Source organism: Monodon monoceros, unplaced genomic scaffold, assembly GCF_005190385.1.
Source record: "Monodon monoceros isolate NGI ecotype Baffin Bay Population unplaced genomic scaffold, NGI_Narwhal_1 Super_Scaffold_10, whole genome shotgun sequence".
Taxonomy (NCBI): Eukaryota; Metazoa; Chordata; class Mammalia; order Artiodactyla; family Monodontidae; genus Monodon; species Monodon monoceros.
The window spans coordinates 29,524,321-29,545,844 of NW_021703766.1; the positions used below are offsets into that span (position 1 = coordinate 29,524,321).

Consider the following 21,524-nt stretch of genomic DNA (forward strand, 5'->3'; position numbering starts at 1 on the left):
AGTAGACCTAAGAAGTTTGTTGTGCTGAGGCCTGGATAGACTTAGGAACACATGAATCCAGGGGTTAGGGAAGAGTAGGGTCAAAAAGAAAGATAGTACAGATAGTTTTTGCCTTGGTGAAAAGTCGGAACTTCGTATGCTGCAAAAGTGAGGTATCAGAGCAAATGTGAATTGCCACAGCAATCAGACAAGAAATAAAAGGAATCCAAATTGGATAGAAGGCTGTAAAATTACCACCATTGGCAGATGACATGATACTATACATAGTTGACCCTTGAACAACACAAGGGCTAGGGGAGCCGACCCCCTGCATGGTTGAAAATCTGTGTATGACTTTTGACTCTCCAAAAACTTAACTATCAATAGCCTACTTATGACTGGAAGCCTTACTAATAACACAAACAGTCAATTAACACATATTTTGTATGTTATATGTACTATATACTGTATTCTTACAATTAAGTGAGCCAGAGAAAAGAAAATGTTATCAAGAAAATTAACGAAGAGAAAATACATTTACAGTATTGTACTATATATTTTCAATACTGTTAAGTTTATGTCATCCATTTACAAGATGAATTGTCTATCTGTCAGCACCTACATCAATATTGGCTTATATGATACAAAGCACAGTAGATATTATACATATTACTAATAGCAGACAGCAAAAATGAAAAGACAATGTGAAAAAGAAATTCATATTTCTTTACAAGTATAACGATTCATGCATTGATAACAAAGAAGCAGCAATATGATTGCTTTATGTTAGCCTAGTGTAACTGATACAATTGCTTCATGGTAGCCTAGCCTATAGGCTAATGAATGAATTGTTATAAATTTTCTTTATGGCACAAAATATTACAGTCATATTCATAATACAGTATTGGAAACATTGTTACATTATTTAGAAAACCACTTCCCTGTGATGAGAGGCTGATATGCAGTTTCTCCAATTATGAGAGAGAGAGAAGCACACTGTGCAGTAAGGTAATCCTTTGAAAACGAAGATGTAAAACAGTAAGAAAACTAGCACATTATTAATCCTATATGGAATGTCACTCACCTATGCCTGTGTAAGAATACGCTATCCACTTCAATACAACTCTTGCACGTATATTTTTGTACATTTATTGAAAAAATGTACATATCAGTGGATTTGTGCAGCTCAAACTCATATTGTTCAAAGGTCATCTATATGGAAAATCCTAAAGACACCACCAAAAAACTATTAGAACTAATAAATAAACTCAGTAAATGTTCAGGATACAAAATTAATATACAGAAATCTGTTGCATTTCCATATACTAAGAAAAAACTATCAGAAAGAGAAATTAAGAAAACATTCACAGTTGCATCAAAGAGAATAAAATACTTAGGAATAAATCTAACCAAGGAGGTAACTCAGAAGTTATGACATTGATGAAAGAAATTGAAGACAATATAAGCAATTGGAAAGATATTATGTGCTTATGGACTGAAAGAATTAATGTTGTTAAAATGACCATACTACCCAAGGCAATGTACAGATTCAATGCAATCCCCATCAAAGTACCAATGGAATTTTTCACAGAACTAGAACAAATAATTCTAAAATTTGTATGGAAACAGAAAAGACCCTGAATAGCCAAAACAATCTTGAGAAAGAAGAACAAAGAACAAAGCTGGAGGCATCACACGTCCTTATTCCTTATGCTACAAAGGTACAGTAATCAAAACAGTATGGTACTGGCACAAAATCAGACATATAGATCAATGAAACAGAATAGAGAACCCAGAAATGAACCCACACTTATATGGCTGATTAATTTACAACAAAGGAGGCAAGGATATACAATGGGGAAAAGACAGCCTCTTCAATTGGGAAACCTGGCCAGCTACATGCAAAAAAAATCAAACTGGTCTACCTTATCACACCATATACCAAAAAAACAAAAAACAAAAACAAAAACAAAAACACCTCAAAATGCTTAAAGACTTTAATATAAGACCTGAAACCATGAAACTCCTAGAAGAAAATATAGACAGTACACTCTTAGAATCAGTCTTAGCAATACATATATATATTTTTGCCCATGTCTTCCCAGGCAAGGGACGCAAAAGCAAAAATAAGCAAATGGGGCTATAGCAAACTAAAAAGCATTGCACAGTGAAGGAAACTATCAACAAAACAAAAAGGCAGCCTACCAAATGAGAGTAGATATTTGCAAACAGTATATCTAATAAGGGGTTAATATCCAAAATATACAAAGCATTCATACAACTCAACATAAAAAAAAAACAACTGGATTACAAAATAGGAAAGAGCACCTGAATAGACATTTTTTCCAAAGAAGGCATACAGATGGCCAACAGGTACATGAAATGGTGCTCAGCATCACTAACCATCAGGGAAAGGCAAATCAAAACCACGAGATACCACCTCAAACCTTTCAGAATGGTTATTATCAAAAAGACAACAAATAACACGTGTTGGAGAGAATGTGGGAAAAAGGGAATCCCTGCACACTGTTGTTTGGACTGTTCATTGGTGCAGCCAATGGAGGTGCCTCAAAAAGTTAAAAATAGAGCTGCCGTATGATCCAGCAATTTCACTTCTGGGTGTTTACCTGAAGAAAACAAAAACATTAATTCAAAAAGATAGACGCACTCCAGTGTTCATTGCAGCATTATAGCCGAGATACAAAAGCAACTCAATTGTCTGTCAGTAGATGAATGAATAAAGAAGAAGTGGTATATATTTTTATCGTTCATAAAAAATGAAATCTTGTCATTTGCAACAACATGGATGGATCTAGAGGGTATTATGCTAAGTGGAGTAAGTCAGACAGAGAGAGACAAATACCGCATGATCTCACTTACATGTGGCATTCTAAAAAACAAAATCAAGGAACAAAACAAAATGAAAACAGACTCATAGATACAGAAAACAAATGGGTGGTTGCCATAAGGGAGGGAGGGTAGGAGGGGTGAATGAAATAGATAAAGAGGACTAAGAGGTGTAAAATTCCATTTATGTAATAAACAAGCCACAGGGATGTAGTATACATTATTAGAAATATGGTCAATAATATTGTGGTAACTTTCCATGGGACTGATCATGATCATTTCATAATGTAAGCAAATGTCAAATCATTACGTAGTATACCTGAATCTAACAAAACATTGTACATCAACTATATTTAATTTAGAAAAATCAATATAGTATGTTATTAGTGTAAGAATAGTGTAAGAATAGTCTGGTCAATGAGACACAATAGAGATTCCAGAAATAAACCTGTATTAACACAATAAATTGATTTTTGACAATGGCATTGAAAGAATTCAATAAAGAAAAACCTTCAACAAGTGATGCTGGAGGAACTGAATACCCAGATGGAAAAAAAATGAACCTTGACCCTTACTTCAGTCTGTATAAAAAAGTTCATTTGGGATGGGTAATAGACCTAATTGTAAGAGCCAAAACTGTAAAGTTCCTAGAAGAAAACATAGGAGAAAATTTTTATGACCGTGAGGTAAATAAAGACTCCCTAGAAAGAACACTGGTAGAAATAACCATAATATTTACAAAAATCAGATTTCATCAAAATTAAAAATTTCTGCTTATCAAATCGTATCATTAAGTACAGGAATAGACAAGCTACAGACTGGGAGAAAATATTCACAGAAAATATATGTGACAAAGAACTTGTATCTAGTATCGAGGACTTGAATCTTTCATAACTCATTACTAAAAGGACAACACAATTTCTTAAATTTGCAAAAGACTTGAACAGGCAATTACAATAGAACAGATACCAGTAATTAAAAAGCACACAAAAAATTCATTAGTCATCAGAAAAATATTAATTAAAACCATAATGGTATATTACTTCACACCACAAAATAGATAAAATTTTAAAATGCTGACCATACCAAATGTTAATGAGAATGTGGAGTGATCAGAATTTGAATCTATCTCTGGTACGAATTTAAAATGGTATAACCACTTGGAAGACACTGAAATTTTTTATAAGCTAAACATACATTTACTCTATGATCTAGTAATTCAACGCCTAGCTACATACTTAAAGAAACTGAAACATAAGTTCATAAAAAGATATGTATAAGAGTGTTCATAACAGCTTTATTCATAATAGCCCCAAACTGAAAACAGATCAGAAGTCCATCCTTGGGAGACTGGATCAACAAACTGTGGTATATTCATAGAATAAAATACTACACAGCAAAAAAAGAAACAACCTACATGAATGAATCTCAAAAACATTATGCTGGACAAAAAGAAGTCAGACACGAGAACTACGATTCCATTTATATCAGGTTTTATAACAGGCAAAACTAACCTATATTCCAAGATACATACTCAGGAGAATTAAAAACATAGGTTTACCAAAAAAACTCGTACACGAGTGCTCACAGCAGAATTATTCATAATAGAAAAAAAGTGGGAACCACCCAGATATCCACCAATTGATGAGTGGGTAAACAAACTGTGGTATATCCATACAATAAAATATTACTTAGCAATAAAAAGAAAGTACTGATACATGCAACAATGCAGGCAAACCTTAAAAACATTATGGTAACTGAAAGCCAGACACAAAACGCCACGTGTTGTATGACTCCATTTATATGAAAGCACTAGAACTGGCAAATCCATACAGACAGAAAGTAGTTTAGTAGTTGCCAGGGGCTGGCAGGAAGGGGCAGTGGGGAGTGACTACTGATAGGTATGTAGTGTCTTTTGGGGGTGATGAAAATATTCTAAAATTAGATAGTGGTAATGATAGTACAACTTTGTGAATATATCATTGAACTGTATACTTTAGAAGGATTAATTTTATAGTATATGAATTATATCTCAATGAAAAAAACTATAGTGACAGAAATTTGAGCAATGGTTGCCTTGAAATCAGGGTGTGGATGGGGATCAAAAGGAAAATAGGAAGGAACTTTCTGGGAGGATGGAAATGTTCTGTATTTCTTTAGAAGTGTGAGTTAGAAATGGCTAATAGAAATGGCTGTATGCAAATTTTTCAAAACTTATCAAACTATAAAAAGTAAGATCTGTGCATTTACATGTAGATTTTTGCCTCAATGATAACCAAATTAAAGGCAAAAAAGAAAAAAGACTTAGTTAAATTGGAATAGAACACTTCTTTAACCTAGGTATGACAATTTTATCACATATATAAATCTCAAACCAGTAAGTCAATATCTTAGTATTGAAACCCTCTAGAATCTATCATTACAGTTGGAAACAAGACCAACATGTCCCGTTATGGGTGAAATGTTTTAACAAGATTCTGCAAGTGTTCACCAAAATAATTAGTGAAAATAAAAAAAATAAGGTTTCTGTATTAGAAAGGAGGTGGCCCCAAATATTGTTATTTACAGTTATTGGAATTGTCCACCTGAAAAACCCAAGAAATAATGAGAATTGTTGGAACCAAGAGGGTTTACCATCCTAATGGTAAAGCCAATAGCTTTCCTATATAATATTAAACACTATTTTTAAAATATAATGGTTAAAACAATACCATTTTTAAAATTAACAAAAATAGGAAATGCCCAAGACCAATATAAGCAAAGTTATTAAACTCTACTGATGGACATGAAAATCACTTTAATAATTCAAGAGTGCCTCTCGTCTTTGCATGGATGGACTCAAAATAATAAAGATATTGCTTTTCTCAATTCATGCACATGTACAGTCCCAAGCAAACCCCAGCAAGGTTTTTATGATATTTTAAAAAAAGGATTCAAAACTAATATGGAATTAAATGTGTAAGAATAGCAAGAAGAAGAGTGAACTTTCTTCTACCAGGTATAAGAATCCTGTTTTTTTGGCCGCGCTGTGTGGCATGCAGGATATTAGTTCCCCGACCAGGGATCAAACCCGTGTCCCCTGCAGTGGAAGCGCAGAGCCCTAACCACTGAACCACCAGGGAGTTCCCCAAGAATCCACTAATTAACGTTGGTGCAGAACTAGTACAGGAAGAGGGGTACCTTGATGGAAGATAATAGAGAGCCAAGACAAAAACCAAAGCATGAGTATGGATTGGGACAAAGTAAAGGCAGCGTTGAAATAACGAGAAAAAGATTGGATTGTTTACCAAATAACGTTAGGACAACTGACGTTTATGTGCAAATAAAAATGACTACCTATTACACACCTTACCATACCACAAATTCACGATGGAGTAAAGGTTGAATGTAAAGACAAAACCAGAAAAGTACAAGGAAAACAATAGATAACTATTACATTTGTTAATTTTGGTTAGAGAAGGAGTTTAAGGAGGATGTTTGAAATATATCATCAAAGCCAGACACTAAAGAGGAAAAGGAGTGACTCCTTAAAAACAAAAAACTTCCATATGACAGAAACCTCCTTAAACAAAATTAAAAAACAAACAATTGGGGAAAACACTTACTGCTTATGTGACAGACCAAACGTTAATACCTTCAATATGTGCTTTTTTATGGTTGCTTTCAACTGAAGAGTCCTGCTCAAACTTGCTGAAACATGCATGGGGATTTGCTAGCTTCTGTAACTGGAGAGCCCAGGGATGGAGAGGCCTGAAGCTTCCATCATGAGGAAGCCATGTTGGTTGCCTGTAGCCCGGTCTCTCCTATCCTACCAGCCTAACAGTCCTCCAGGAAAGAGTGCTGCTTCTCTGATTGCTCCAGCATAGAAGCTTTTGGAAGGATTCTGACCCAGTTTGGGTCACAGGTCCATCACTGAATAACCCCTGTGGCTGAAGGAAGGTTTCTTTCTCTTTTGCTCCTGTTTCTCTTTTGTTCTGAGATTCTAGTGTGTTACCCACTGATGATTCTACCCAGGCATGGATCATGTGCTACCCTCGTGGCAGGGAAAGGGGTAGGTCAGTGCTACACAAACGACTTGGGATGAATTTTTCATAATACGAGAGATTCTGTTATCAGAATAAGGGAGAAGGAATGCTAAGGGGAAAAAACAGCAGATTTTCACTAACATATATAAAGAGCTCTCACAAATCAGTAAGAAATAGTATGTTCAAAAATCCATGAAAAGCCATAATGATTCATCATTAATTAAATTTCACTTTTCCTTAGTCCTATTCTTTTATATCTCTGCTGAATGCTTTCCAAGGTTGTAGTTGGCTACTTTGACAAATTAAGCTGTTATAATTTATCACAAGATGCTAATATGTTATAATGAGCTTCCTCTCCTCTTAGGTAACCCATAGAGTGCAGGGGCTTCCTACAGACAATGTTTTAATCAAAGGATTGTCTCGGTTGTGAGGATTTTAGGCATGAAAACTAAGATACAGTCCCTCAGGCAGAATGAATGCTCAAATCTTTATTTCACTAGCATTCAATAAATCTTTCTTCTTGTATCTTTGACAAGAAAGGGAAGGCCTTGTTCTTTTGGTTTTTCTTGAATAACCTGTGATTTTGCAGTTATTTTATGTGCATATTTCTTAAATGAATTTAGGGCCCTGAACTTTACTGATTTTTTTTCAGATTTAGTTTGTCTCATTGCAAGAAAGATTAGATTATTACTTTTATATAATTTATATGTTTTTTATAAATATAAATTTTTATCTATTAGATTTCAAGTTGCTGCTTTTTAAAAAACATACAGGCTGTATATTTTAGGCCTAAATGAGAGTATTCATAGAAGATAAAAAGTTCAATTTTTGAGAAAACAGAACATTTCTATTAACTTAGAACCCTGAAACTCAGGAAGCATGATTATTTTGATGTTTTGTTTGTTTGCTTTTAAATTTTGCACATTATTTTTATGAAAGAGAAGGAACCAATGGCAGGGAGTTAATTCAGAGACCCTCTCAAGTTTATATTTCACTGAGTAAATAAAAGTATATGCTTAACCCTTTATGTGTGCTCGGAGGCATTATTCACCTTCTCTGTGTCTCAGATTCATCATTTTTGAACAGGGATTACAATAGGATCTACCTCACAGGATGGTTTTAAGGGTGCAATGAGTTAAAAGTGCTTTGAAAAGTGCCTGGCCCAAAGTAAGTGCAGAGCAGTTGGCTATGCCTATTATTCATGTCATTTCTAACCATAGCCCATCCTACCGACAGTTATGTAGCTGACACTGTCCAGAAGTCCTTGGGAGGTTAAGAAGTACCTCCTGCATGACAGAATGCAGTTGAATAGAGTTGAGAAGCTTACTTCCTTGAACTAGAATTCCCTGGAAATAGATGTTTCAACTATGGATAAAAGAAATGAACACTACCATTAATCAGAAACATAAAAAGTTCTCAGGATTCCTTGTTACCTCTCTGTAGTCCTTATTCTATGATGATTTATCCACTGAGGTTTCTGTTTTCTCTACTAATCTGTGAATTCAAAGGATGGCTATGATTTATTTACTATTAATTTCCTCGACCCACTATGGGCCTATCACAGAGGGGCTCACTGAATATTTGTTGAATGAATGAATGAATGAATCAGCTAATGAACAAATAACCGAACAGGCATACAACTCTCCAACCCTTTTATATAAATAGTACCCTACTGAGCAGTGTACAAGTCAGGACTAGAAGCCCCAGAGGCCAACTACCTGGAGAGCAATGGGACAGATTTTATCTACTTGCAATCTATTAAAAGATCATCCTTCAAAAATTCTTTAAAGTGTCTTAAAAAGAGGAAATTCCATCATCACATGTGCTTCAGCCATGAATTTCAACATTTCTTCTTTGAAAAAACATGAAATATTATACCAACACAGATAAAATCTTTTGACTACTTTTATTGATCATTCATGCATATATACTGTTAAAGTTGAAACAGAATTGAAAGGTGGTAACCAAAAGGGAAGGTAAGTTAGTTTAGAGAAATTTAAAGGATGAGAGGGAAGCAATAAACATGGTTGAATTTGCTGAATATTTTTCTATGCTGGGAAAAAAATATTACCTGATAGGTATTTGATACTTGAACAGAATGAAATAGTTCGATTCAGAAAATATTTTGAAGCTTTGATTTTCTTTTGACGCAGTAGGCGAGGTCTTTTGTTTTTTTAAGGAAGGATCTAGTTCAGTTCCGTTTGAGTGATCGTCCAGTGTCTCCCTGCAGACATAACTTGTTTTACTGCACTTCGCTTTACTGACCTTTGTAGATATTGTGTTTTTTACAGATTGATGGTTCGTGGCGACCCCTACCAGGCAAGTCTATGGGCGCCAGTTTTCCAATAGCACTTGCTCACTTTGGGTCTCCGTGTCCCATTTGGTAATTCTCACAATATTTCACTTTTTCATTATTATCATATTTGTTATGGTGATCAGTGATCAGTGACGTTTGATGTTACTATTGCAAAAAGATTACAACTCTCTAAAGGCTCAGATGATGGTGAGCGTTTTTTTTTATCGATAGCGGGGTTTTTTTTTTGTTTTGGTTTTTTTGTGGCCTCTCCCGTTGCGGAGCACAGGCTCCGGACGCGCAGGCTCAGCGGCCATGGCTCACGGGCCCAGCCGCTCCGCGGCATGTGGGATCCTCCCGGACCGGGGCACGAACCCACATCCCCTGCATCGGCAGGCGGACTCTCAACCACTGTGCCAAAAACACACGATAGTGTTTTTTAATTAAGGTATCTACATTGTTTTTGTACAGAACACTATTGAGCACTTAATAGACTGCAGTATAGTGTAAACATAACTTTTACAGGCCCTAGGAAACCAAAACATTCGTGTGACTCACTTTATTGCGGTATTTGATTTATTGCTGTGGCCTGGAACCAAACCTACAATGTCTCCGAGGTATTTCAGGTTGAGTATGATGAGCAATTGGATTCGGTTCAGCTTATAGCTCACAAAGGTTGTGTGTTTCATTCAGGTGGGGTGGTTGTTGTCACCCCTCGGTCTGGCTGACACCTCCAGCTATTGTGAAACTCAGGGGTCTCCCCTGGAACTGTCAATGGAGACCCCAAATGAGATCAAATGAGGCAGACGCCTTAAATCAGAAGTGTCAGCTGAAGAAAGAGCTCTTTCCCTGGGTTCCTGCAGTGAGCGGTCCAGGGGCCCATCACTTAATTCAGAGCTAAAAGAACATAAGCAATGTGCTGGGTTTTCAGAAGCGGCGAACTGAAATCCTTTCCCCTCAAATTTCAGAATTAATCAGGAAATATCTACAAGCATCAGATAGATGAAGATCAAAATGTCATCTTTATTGCTGGCCTCACTCAATTAGAACATGTGGCTGGAATCTGTGGCCCAGTAATTGGGTTTCCACATCTTGCTTCTCACTCCCTCCTCCAAGACAAGGTATTAGGATGGCCCCTTTGTAAAGCAGACACTTCCGTGGTCAACGGCAGATAGGGTCACTGTCTCCCATCTGAGAAATCTCATGAGTTCAGACCAGTAGAAATGGGCTTCCTACCTGCCTCCAGAAGGGAGATGCCAGGCCCAAGGTAACTCATCCTGTGGATGCAGAAGCAGGAGGAGATGCCCCCTCCAGGCAGACAGCCCTGAGACAGAGCCAGGACCAGCCAAGCCAAGCTCAGGCCAACTAGGCAGGTAGCTCCTTCTCCTCTGGGGAGCGAGTGAAGGGGAGAAAGGGACCAGCAGCATTAGGGAATAGCTGTCCACTTTCCACGTATTTTATCCTTGCCCTTTCGTCTCACAGTTCAAAACAGCACTTTGAAAACTTTCTTCAGAATTGAGTCCCTGAGTAAAAGCATCTTCATCCTTCAAAGGAGCCACTCCCATTGCTTTTTTTTTTTTTTTTTTTTTTTTTTGGGGTACGCGGGCCTCTCACTGTTGTGGCCTCTCCCGTTGCGGAGCACAGGCTCCGGATGCGCAGGCTCAGTGGCCATGGCTCACGGGCCCAGCCGCTCTGCGGCATGTGGGATCTTCCCGGACCAGGGCACGAACCCGTGTCCCCTGCATCGGCAGGCGGACTCTCAACCACTGCGCCACCAGGGAAGCCCTCCTATTGCTTTTAAGTCAGGAGACCCATGGTTGACTTTTTCTAGAAATCCCCCTTTCCATCATGCCTACCCCTTCACCAGAGGTTCCTGTCCTTGTCACTTTCTTCATCCTTAACAACTGAAAGTCTGCGGCCCTTTCTTGCTAAGAAGGGCCTCTTGTGTTGTCTCACACCAGCCCAGGTGGCTCTCACCCATTTCGAGACATTTTTCTCCCTCTCCCAAGCACCTGCCCTCTACCCAGCACACACAACTCGGAAGCTCTGATCTCCACCAAAGCCTTGGACCATTTGGATTATTTCCTGAGCACTTACTGTAGTCACAGCCTGTCTTAGAAGACTTAGTAAAGGTAGGGAATTGATTCCCTGTATATACTAGTTTTCTCTATACTTACTAAATGTAAGACTGGAAACATTGATGTTGTTGATTTTGTTGTCATGTTCTGTTGCGTGTGAGTTCTTGGGCCGTTGAATTCATTCATTCAACTCAATCATTTATTCATTCACCTACTAATGTTTCTGCAGTGTGCTTGGCCCTGTGCTGAACCTGGGGTTACAGATAGGAATAATGCTCAGTTCCTATCTTTGGGAAATCAGTCTGGGGGGAGGGATGGACGTAATAGATATTTTACAATATGGCCAGGTAAACTGAATTATAGAAGCACATTGAACCGAGGTCTTGGTCGAAGGTTGAAGGGTGAGGGAGACCAGGACATTTTGGCATGTCCTGGTCTCCTTCCGTGTGAAGAAGAGTGGAATGTGCCGCAGGAACAGTGAAAGGCAGGCTGGGCCCAAGCTGTGGAAGCCTTTGTAAGACAGAAGAAGGAGTTTAAACGTCATTCTGTAAGCAACAGGAAGCTGGCAGAGATTCTAAGCAGAGGTGTAACTCGATCAGCTTTTTATTAGGGAGATAACTCTGCACCAGGCGGATGGGATTCATTCTTAGAAAAGTTAATCCTTCCAGGGCAATAGGCACTTGGCTGCTGAGAAGCCTGGCTTTCAGCTCAGTGTTTGGAGGGTCTCGAGCGATATTGATGTAATTGAGCTTTTAGCAAAAAAGATGAAATCGTAATAGCCAATATGTCTAAAATGAAAAGAACGTGATTTGCCTTATAATAAGGTACCCCCCTTAAAAATAAATCTTTAATTCAACGTATGAATTTTTAATGCCGAGAACGCAGCATAATACTTTGAAATTGAAACTTGAGATACAGGCATGGCAAAAATCATCCCTACAGTGGATTTGGGGCATACAAATTGAGCAGTATGAACTATTGACACCTCCTGGTGGCAGCAGATGTGTGCTGTTTGCTTGGTCAAAACAAGAGGGAAATGTATCAAAGGCATTAAAAATAAATAACACTGGCAGCCCAGGAGGAAGGGATGGGAGGATGAAATGGCCCTGGTCTCAGGACCGACCTGGTAGAGACCTGTTGCAAGAGAGAGATGGCAGAGGGAGGCCTCAGGTGACCAGGGCCAGCCGCCACTGCTCCTAGTGAGAAGGGCTGAGCAAGGGCGTCTGACAAATTTAAAACCAAAAGGTAGATGACTGAGATCGGTGTTCCAGAATGTCCACTGGCAGTTCTTTTGTTGCTGTTGGTTTATTTTAAATGTATTTATTTGTTTTTATTTTTGGCTGGGTTGGGTCTTCGTTACTGTGTGCGGCTTTCTCTAGTTGAGGCGAGCGGGGTCTACTCTTCTTTGCGGTGCACAGGCTTCTCATTGCGGTGGCTTCTCTTGTTGAGAAGCACAGGCTCTAGGCACGCGGGCTCAGTAGTTTTGGCTCGTGGGCTCTAGAGCGCAAGCTCAGTAGTTGTGGCGCACAGACTTAGTTGCTCCGCGGCATGTGGGATTTTCCCAGACCAGGGATCAAACCCGTGCCCCCTGCATTAGCAGGCGGATTCTTTTTTTTTTTTTTTTTGCAGTACGCGGGCCTCTCACTGTTGTGGCCTCTCCCGTTGCGGAGCACAGGCTCCGGATGTGCAGGCTCGGCGGCCGTGGCTCACGGGCCAGCCGCTCCGCAGCATGTGGGATCCTCCCGGACTGGGGCACGAACCCGCGTCCCCTGCTTCGGCAGGCGGACTCTCAACCACTGCGCCACCAGGGAAGCCTTCAGCTCAAAATCTAAAATGAAGAGTTGAAGTTTCTTAGGAGAGTCTGGGAGTCACCTAACAACTGTGATACCTCAGTCAGGGGAACCGTGAAGCCCAGTGAAAAAGGCTTATTTCTGTCGGAGGCTCCTTACCAACTCTGGCAGTGATAAACATTACATGGCATGTCGCTCTGCTCTCCCCAACCCCCAGACCAAGAAGGCTCTATGAATTAGCTTCAGCTCACAAAGAACAGGTCAGACAGAGGCCCCCAATTTTGTGAAATCCCAGGGAGAGAACACTACACGTAATTTATTTCTATCACTCTGCATCTGAGGCTTGCACACACCAACTGCACAGTCCCAGGCCAGCCGTCTGCCGGGGTTCAGAGCCCGATCCGGACCCAGGCCGGACTGGGTTTCATCTCGCGACCTCCGATGGCACCAGTGGGTCGGCCTGGCTCAGGGCGACCTGGTTCTTCTTCTCCTGCTTTAAGACCTGCTCCTCCCACAGTGCCTGGACCACGTGATAGGCGGTGAGCACCACGGGCTTGGGCTTCTCCTCATTGAAGAGCCGCTCGTTGGCCTCCGGGTACAGCTGGTGGGGCCCGACTGCACGCAGATGTGCCGGCAGGTGCAGGAACTCGTGGGCCTTGAGGTCGCAGTCGCAGATCCGGGACCCCGGCAGCCACCAGCGGCCCACGAAGCCCACATCTGCGATCCGGTCCAGGAAGTCGGCCCAGCAGGGCTGCAGGTAGCGGCAGCGGGCCTGGTGGGGGCTGACCTGGGCGTCGAAGGGCGTCTCATACACCAGCGAGTAGAGGCCCGGGCTCACGGGGCGCCGGTGGCCGCGACCCGGAAGTCAGAGCGGCTGCTGCAAGGACGCTTCCGAGTCGCGTTGCGTGAGGCGGCCGCCAGCGGAAGGAGGGTCCCCGACGCTTCGAGAGATCGCTCCAGGCCGGGGCGCAGCAGGCCGCCGCCTCCCCGCAGGCCTCGGAGGAGTCCCGGAGCGGAGCGAGGGCCCCCCGGAGCCCAACCGCGCCCACTTGCCGGGCTTGGCAGACGCAGCGTCGCCCTCCCTTCCGCGGCTTCGGGACCAGAATCCCTCCGGAGCGGCCACCGCCCTTCTCTTCAGCTTGGCCAGGTATGCGAAGCGGAAGGCCGGGGGAGTCTCTTCTGCTCAAGCGCCAACATTGCGGTTCGTGGCCCCTTTTTAATTAAAAAAAAGAAAAGAAAATGAGATTTTACGACTGCTTGCGTAGAAGAGAAATAGAAACAGGTGTGGATTTCATTTGCCTTTATGCCAACACAGTGAAAGTATGCATCTTGCTTCTTGCAAGAAGCGGACGTTCTTGTGCTATGGGCCCCAGGGGCGCGGTGCCCGCAGCATCTCCTGGCAAAGTCGGCCCCGAGGGGGGCAGCCGGAGAGGCAAAAGGTCACACGGGGAAAGAGGTGAGCTTCGCTTTAAAGGAACCTGGAGGGCTTCCCTGGTGGCGCAGTGGTTGAGAGTCCGCCTGCCAATGCAGGGGACACAGGTTCGTGCCCCGGTCCGGGAAGATCCCACGTGCCGTGGAGCGGCTGGGCCCGTGAGCCATGGCCGCTGAGCCTGCGCGTACGGAGCCTGTGCTCCGCAACGGGAGAGGCCACAACAGTGAGAGGCCCGCGTACCGCAAAAAAAAAAAAAAAAAAAAGGAACCTGGAATCAAACTTGCACTCAGCCACTTATTCCTGTTTGGCTTCAGGCAAGTTATTTGCTCTGAGCCTCAAGTTTCTCCGACGTCAAATGAGGATAATAAATCAGAGCAGCTCCCTAGGATTGCGGTTAGGGTTGAATGAGACAGTCCTCCAGACTCAGGACTTGACGATTGCTCAGTGTCTGACATTTAGTAAGCGCTCCATAAATGGCGGCTGTTACTCTTCTTATTATTTTATTATCATCGTCTTCCCTAAGGGTTTGACCCATTTGGCCAGTATGGTTGCTCAGCTCAGAGCAGGGCCGACACCTGTCTGCCCACCCACTTCCTCCCTGGCAAGGTGAGCAGGGATCTTTCCTCCTGCAGGCATTAGGCCTAATTCATGGTGGCTTCACTTTGGGTTCCTCTTGCAAAGGGCGTGTGGGCCCATCGGGCTGCAGAGCCAACTGGTTGGTAACGCCCACCCCTAGGCACAAGCTGATGAACCTCACCTGTGTTCATAGTTTGGGAGGGCAGTGATGGTAGCAGCCATCGCCCTGCTCTATGACTGCTGAGATTATCGCATTCCAGGGTGCTAAAAACCCACAATCATTGTTTAACGCATTTGGTTGAGTTTCAGGCCTTTTTTTTTTGCTATGTACACAGATTATTATAAATTTATTAAAAGTACACTATTTAAGAACCTGAATCTATTTTTACACATTATTACTGGAGAGTAAAAAAGTTCCATGAAATTTGAGTGTGTGTGTTTGGGTCTTTTGCTAGCCTAAAGTTTCCATAACTACATCTGTTTAAGATTCTGTGGGTATGGAAATCTCATATTGTTGATCTAGAAGGGCTATTTTTGCTTTACCAAAGGCCAATCACACAGGTCAGTGGCAACCCCTCCCCCCACCTTGCTCAACTGCTATTCTTTGGGCATTAATTTTAATGTTTAAATAGCAAGTGCATTTTCCAAAGACTGCATAAAGCACTAGATAAGCAGAAGGCCACTGGCTTGGGAAGAGGAGAATGCTCAGCGAAGCCTTTCGCATAGAGAGAATGCTGAATATCTCCACCATTATTTAGCATCAGAATCAGTTATGGCTGTCTGACTGATGGACAATTTTTTCCCTACCTGCTCTCTTTGCAAGTGACCTATACTGTCTAGACAGTTGCATATTATTTATACATTCATTTCAGATTTTATGATTTTTGTTTGTTTCAGTAAAGTTGTGCAGGTTTCATGCAGCCAACTGTTGGAAATGTACTTCATGAAAAGCCATACAATTGCACCAGGTGAATGCTTGCTTTCTTAGAGTTGTGTCACCATTAAAATTTTTAAAAAGTGGTGTTTTTTTTAAGAAAAGACCATTATATGAGCTCTGAAAAAAAATGAGACCAAACTTTCCAACTTCAGCCCAAACACACACACACACACACACACACACACACACACACACACACACACACACACACACACACACACTCCCCTCCTATCTTCAGAGTACCAGCAGCAGGCCATGGAGAGAATTAAAGACAGCTAATTTCAAAGGTTCTTAATCAATTCAAGTTGATCCCATTTGTTGATTAGGGAGTCAAAACGCATTATTTGCATTCTGTTTCAAATTCAGAATTTTCTTCAGGAGATTTGAGGCTGGAGAAATCTCTTTCAGAGCGATCCCTTGGGCAATAAGGGAGTTAATTTGAAAACTCTGGTGAGTCTGATGGGTTTTGAAAGTTTCACATGAAACATTTATAATGGCTCCTTTCAGGGTGGTGGATTTTGGTTGAGTGTGTGTGTGTGTGTGTGTGTGTACTTGTGTGCATGAGGGTTCTTCAGGAGTCGTGAACCAGTGGCTGAAGCTTTGTGTAATTATCTGGGTAGTGAACAAAATGCCCCATTTCCATCCAGATACATGGTGTTCTGTAGACATTACAGTTGGAGAAGGGCAAATAACACGAAGTTTAGGATTAAATGGAGGGACATTCCCTTCCCGAGGTGCATCTGAAGCTTGGGGCTAATTCTGTGCAGGTCTCAGGCCCCAAGTCTGACCAGCCCCACTGCCTTGGATGCACAGTTTGGAACTGTGTCTTTTCCTGGCTTCATTGTGGGAAGACTTTCTACATGAGACTGAAATTTGGTATGGGTTCCTTCAAGCCCATGACCTGGTGAGCTCTGGGAGACATGCCCTGACCAGCGTCAGAGGAAGTGAACCCGAGGGCCAGTTCTCCTGGGAGGACGTGCTCAGTGTAACCAGAAGTGAGGGCATGCATCTGGAAGTCCCTCCCGTCAGATTTCACCTCCCACCCTCCCAACCGCAGTGAATTTTGCTAAAAAAATCCCAGCCCTGCTTAGAAAAGAAGCATGTTGATGTATGTGCCCTACATATTGGAAGAAACTATTTCTTTGGGGCAAGATTATACATTAACCTACTTGCATCTCATTTATGTCAACTGGAGATGGTGAGGGTGAACATTTCATAGGAATTATATGAAGAAAAAAATGTAGCTCCAGCTGGATACACTTTGTTCTGTATCTTTGGAGTCTCACCCCTAGCCCCTCAATACGTACCCGCTTACACTGCTTCCATGTTCCATGGGGAGTCACAATGGACACCTTAAAATTGACCCTGGTCACCAAATTGTCAACCATGTTCTGTTTATCAGCCAACACCAACATTAAATCGTAAAACTTGCTTACCAGGTGGCTAAAGTTATTTGGGATGTAAAAATATCACAATGAAGAAAGCAAACAGTCTTCACCACTCTTACAGAAGGGGAGAAAGCTTCACCTGTCTAAGTACCAATTCTAAAACACACCATTTCCTTCGATAACGGCAAAGTGGTCCTTTTCAAAGGCTGTTTCTTTCTCAGCTTTGATTTCATTTTCTATTCCATTCCTACAGTATAAGGTTAATTCCCACATTCTGCATATTGCCTGGAGTTCAGCACACATGTTCACTGAGGTGTACCGCCCTGAAATAACTTTGGTGCCTCTTTCACCCACTGTTAGGAAGTATATTTAAAAGAAATTGCCTTTTATAGATTTAAATTACAAAAGTACTGATATCATGCAAAAGGCAGTTTAACTCATGCAGGCATACAAATAGGTAAATCTTAGGGAAAAAGATACCAAGGCTAATATGAATGTAAATAGGATTAGCTGCCTGCATTAGCAGCGGCTGTGAAATTTAAAGTACTTTCTGTTAGGTTATTCTTTAAGATACACCTATATTTCATGTGTGCATTTGTAGATATTTGGGAATATATTTTACTTTGTCTTGAATTTTGTAACAAGTATAGACAACGGTCCTGAGCTCCACTTATTGACAGCCAAAGTAGAAGGGGAATTTAACTTTCTTGACGGTTAAATATTTATTGATGTAGAATTTTAAATCTCTAGGAAAATAGGACACATTTTGACCAAGAAAACAGAGATTCATATTGCAAAGAAATTAGAAAACCGAGTGTCTAGTGGTTTTATTTTTCTTTTAAGAAAAGCCTTGTTTGTTCCCAAAGGTTGAATCAGATGTCAGTGAGCAGTTCAGAGCAGGGATTGGCAAACAGTAGCCAATGGGCTGGATCCAGCTCCCTGCCTGTTCTTGTTCATCCTCCAAGGTAGGAATGGTTTTCACATTTTTCAATGGTTGTAAAAAAATCAGAAAAAGAGTACTTCATGACACATAAAAATTACGTTAAATTCAAAACTTAGTATCCATAAATAAAGTTTTATTGGAATATGCCATGATCACGTGTTTAAATATTGGCCGCTTTCTCACTCTAATAGCAGATTTGAGGAGCTTATGGCCTCTAGGGTCTAAAAGATTTACCATTTGCCTTTCACAGAAAAAGTTTGCCAGCTTTAGGTTTAGAGTAAAAGTATCTTTATGCGCGTTATTGTTGAGAATCAAAATTACATTATTGGAGTTGGAAATCCATTCTGAAAAGAATCTCTCATATTTGTTTACATTGAGATTATTTTCTTAGCTAGAAGCATCAGAAACAGATTATAGGTAATAAGGCATTTTTAAAAAGTAAGCCACAAGCTAACAGAGCACCTAAGGGCTTCAGGTATGAGTCTTTGGATGGAAAGATGTGTGGTCAAGTGAGAGGGAAGAGCCTGGATCTGGAGTCCAACTCCCTGGGCTCACATCTCTGGTCTGCGACATAAGTTATCATGCTTAACCTTCTTTTTTTTTTTTTTTTTTTTTGCGGTACGTGGGTCTCTCACTGTTGTGGCCTCTCCCGTTGCGGAGCACAGGCTCCAGACGCACAGGCTCAGCGGCCATGGCTCACAGGCCCAGCCGCTCTGCGGCATGTGGGATCTTCCCGGACCAGGGCACGAACCCGTGTCCCCTGCATCGGCAGGCGGACTCTCAACCACTGCGCCACCAGGGAAGCCCAGTGCTTAACCTTCTTGCTCCATAGTTTCCTTATCAGTAAAATGGGGGCAATAATGAAAACTTGTCTCAGGGCTTTGCCGGAATTAAATGAGATGATGCATTATCACATGTTTAGAAGAGTGCCGGTCGGCAAAGCTCAGTTAGCGCTGGTTATTTTATTTTTTTTTAATATAGGATGTTGGCATTTAAATCCTTGTGTATTCTGAGAGTTCACTTCCATGATAGAAGCACCTATTCTTTAGGTCACAATATTTTGAAAGGGTTCATTAGGTAACATCACTTTGGGGTTTTGGAACACTTCCATGTGATGTGCATGCCAGCTGAGGATAAAATGCTAAAAATACAGCTTCCAGGAGTCACTGATCAGGAGTCAGTTTTCTCAAGCTATGCTGAGGAATGGGATGGGACCAAAAGAATTGCTGAATTGATTTGCTTCAATCCAGCCTGTCCTATATTACTTAATTTTAGATCTAGTTAAGAATATTCACTTAGTCCATCATTTTCACATGAAGACATCAAGGTCCAGAGACTGGGATAGACTCAGCCAAGCCACACAATAAAGCAACCCCAGAGCCATGAGAGAACTCAGGACTTATAACTCTCAGACCTGGAGCCTAACAGTAAAAACACATGCACTCAACACCCTTTTTCTTAGACCATGATACTTAGCATGAGCTTAGCATGGTGCTCAGCACTTAGTAAGTGCTCAGTAAACACAAGAACAACAAAAAAGAATGAACGAATGAGCTACCTGAAATCTTCAAAGCCCTTTAAAACACACACAAGCATGAGAAAGATTTATTCCAATGGTTAAATGAAGAAAACGCTCCACAAAGAATTTTTTATGGTAGATCTGCCCCAGTATCTTACACCTGAGCACCTGCTGTGATCAGTAGAGTCCAGTCCATCACTTTTTTTGCCAGTAAGAGTTCGAATGATTAGTGATTCAGTCCATACATAATGAGTTTATGCTTTTTCCTTTTCCCTTTCACCTACTCATAATTTATATTATAGTGGTATATTATATGGATCTCTATAAACCCCCTCCAATACATATTGGAATAAGGTAAAGTGTGCATAAATAAGTGAATGGATATATGGATGGATAAAGTACATAAAAGTGAGAAGGAGAATAAATGGATAAGTAGGTAAAAAAGAGACGGTCAGCCAACAGCCATAAATTGCTTAGACGGGTATGCAGTAGGTGCTTAATGAATATCGGTTGACAGGATAGCTAGATTAATATATTTTAGAAAGCTTTTCAACATGCAAAATTGCAACAGAATGTAACCTGACCATTAACTTGACCAAACTGGGCACATTGTTCCAGAGCCCTGGAGTTAGATGAGCTTTCTTCTGTCTGGCCTCACAAGGAGCACGGGAATACAAGGGCACCTCCTTCCCAGACCAAGTTTGTTGCACGAAAATCTAGACTCCCAAAACAGATCAAAGAGCCATGCATCTCACTATTCATTCATTCATCGAGTCCCTGCATTTTTGCCAGACCAGTACTAAATGTTGGACATCCAAAGCATTGTGCTTACCCTCGTGGAGCTTATAGTCTAGAAGAGCAACTAACATTAAACAGATATTCACGAAATATTACAATGTAGTTACACTTCACTAGAGAGGGTGCCCCAGGATATGGCATGTGAAGGTTGGTTTGGCTAAATGGTACCTTTATTTAGCAAACCTTTAGTGGAGAAGACCTGATGGAGGAGGACAGATTTAATAATATATGTTCTCCTGGTGTTTAATGGTGTGTGAAGTCCTTCCCACAGGTGGGATGCATGATCACAATCCAACCATCAGCACTTTGGGGCATTTCTGTTCTCAGTGGAAAGCTTGTAAAACCAAGAGTCAGAGAAACCCATTGATCTAGAACTACCTTGGTCCACATAGGCCTCTTTTCTAAGGCTGTATGCACAAAGCCAAGGTCATTTGGAGGAAGCAGGAAAGAACTCAACTTTTGAAGATGCAGCAGAGGGTTAGACAGCCCTGTTAGTTGACTGCATAACTGGTTCATCAATTGGCTACTGTCTCAATGTGATTATGAATATTCCTCTTGCACAAATAATAAATAATTGATATTTTAAATAAGCATCATTAGTAAGTTATGCACTTGATAATTTGGTGGAAGCATTTGATGCGTGCCTAGATTGTACAAAACATTGATCTACATGCGGTGGAGATGGGGGCCTCGAAGGTGTGCCACTCACATCTCCCTTCCAGAAAGAACTTGCCATTCAGCTACAAAGAAGGCAGTTACCTTCTTTCAAGCCTCTATTTGTTGGCCTTCAGAATCCACCTCAGCTTTCAGCCAAGACCATGCTCTTCCTAGGCAGTCCCTAGGTCTTGGCCATTTTTGCCCCATGCAGAACTCCACCAACGGCAACCATTGTTCTGGAACTTCCTGTTGAATTGGTTAA

The 21,524-nt window shown here is 41.3% G+C and overlaps 1 pseudogene; it reads right to left on the reverse strand.

Moving 5' to 3' along the window:
* Positions 1-13,436: 13,436 nt before the first annotated feature.
* LOC114902976 overlaps positions 13,437-21,524 on the reverse strand; it is a 95,559-nt pseudogene continuing 87,471 nt past the window's right edge.